The 1,746-nt window shown below is 36.2% G+C and overlaps 1 pseudogene; it reads left to right on the top strand.

The window, feature by feature from the left end:
* Window positions 1–956: 956 nt before the first annotated feature.
* Window positions 957–1,542, top strand: LOC128107808 (protein SGT1 homolog; annotated as a pseudogene).
* The last annotated feature ends 204 nt before the right edge of the window (window positions 1,543–1,746 follow it).

Here is a 1,746-nt window from a genome sequence, read left to right as displayed (position 1 = left end):
AAACTTATGTGGATTTAGTTCTGAATTGTTAAGGAAAGAAGCTAAAAGATTTGTTTTTGTGTTTGTTTGTTTGTCTCAGGAATTAAGTAATGGGGGTGTGAAGGGAATTGAGAAGATCAGATGGGGATCATCTCCATGGTTCATTGTAATAATGCTGCTGTCTTAACCTCAGCTGTCAAGAATGATGTCTTAGGGAACTACAGCTTCAGGCACTCTCCTGGTAATTTATTACCATTTATGTGTATGCACCTTTCACAATCCAGGGCTTGTCCTCTACAATATAGTCTCACAGAGTTGAATATTTACTACGACCATTTTGGTCAGGAAGATTATATGAAGTTCAAAGCCAATCTGGACTACATAGTGAGTTTCAGACCAGATAGGGCTAAATAGTGAAACTGTGTTTGAAACAAACCTATAAAACAACAACCAAAAATCAACACAAAAGAGTAGAGAAACATGTCAGCTATAAAAAGTAAATGTTTTAAAGCATCAATTAATTACACAAAACAGTAACAAAAATATTTGATGTCATTATGTTTATATCACACAAGATTATAGAGCAAAACCCACCTATTGTCATCATAATGATTAAATGGTCAGTAGATCTCAAGGAATATTCATATTTACAATTGGGTTTATATCCATACATCCAACAATCAAATATTACCACATGTGAAGATACAACTAATCACACGTTAATAACAGAAAGTCTGTGCCATGATTTTAGCTTGAGATTTCAATACATCAAAATAGCTGATGGCTCCTGTTCCACAGCCCTGAGCTGTGCAACTGCTGATTGGCTATGGAGGACAGAAGCTCTGTTGGTGTTTCTTCAGAAGTTTCTCCTGCTGGGTAGTGGCAGAGCTGGTAACCAAGGTAGAGAACCCTCAGGCTGAAGATTTAGTGGCTTTTGGGGATGGCGGTGCTGCAGCAGGACCTCTAACATCCCAGTGATGGATGGTATTGCTGATGTAAAGAAGTCTCTTGAACTCAATCCAAATGATCCTATAGCTATGCTAAGGAAAGGGATGTGTGAATACCATGAAAAAGACTATGCTTTTGCTTTAGAAACTTTTGCAGAACAGAAATTAGAGACTCCAGATGTAAATTCTACCCTATGGATTAAAAGTTGCCCAAAGACTCAGAATGGATCAGAACCTGGTGTCTGCATCTCAGAGAACTCAGTCAAAAATCATGTATGAGTTACCAAATGGAAGCTCAAGTAATCATTACACTTATGATAAGAATATCCAGAAGAATGATGTAAATGTGGAGTTTTCAGAAAAAGAATTGTCTTGGTGAAACTCCCTTCTGGAGAAGATGACAATTTGAAGCTGAGGTTGCTTCACCCTGTAGTACCAGAGTGGAGCACAGTTAAAGTACTTTCAATAAAGTTTAAAATTAAAATGAAAAGCCAGAGGCTGTGAGGTGGGAAAAGCTAGAGGGGCCAGGAGATGAGCCAACACCCAAGCAGTTCACAGTATTTGTGAAGACCTGTACCCATCATCAGCTCATTATTCCAGGAACTGGAATAAATAGGATTTTCTAGCTTATATGACATATTATTTATTGAATTGTTCTTAATCTTATTACAAAATAAATAATTTACTTAGTTAAATATGTGTCATAAGTACTTGTCATAATGGAACCAAGTGAAAGATTAATTACTACAAAATCAGAAAAAAAATAGGCTGGTAAATATGGTGATATTTTATTTGTACTGAAATGTGATTTTATTTGTAT

This window comes from Peromyscus californicus, unplaced genomic scaffold (assembly GCF_007827085.1).
Source record: "Peromyscus californicus insignis strain IS unplaced genomic scaffold, ASM782708v3 Scaffold_12__1_contigs__length_115047231, whole genome shotgun sequence".
Taxonomy (NCBI): Eukaryota; Metazoa; Chordata; class Mammalia; order Rodentia; family Cricetidae; genus Peromyscus; species Peromyscus californicus.
The sequence above is the reverse complement of the archived record's forward strand: the minus strand, read 5'-3'. Positions and strand labels throughout refer to the sequence as shown.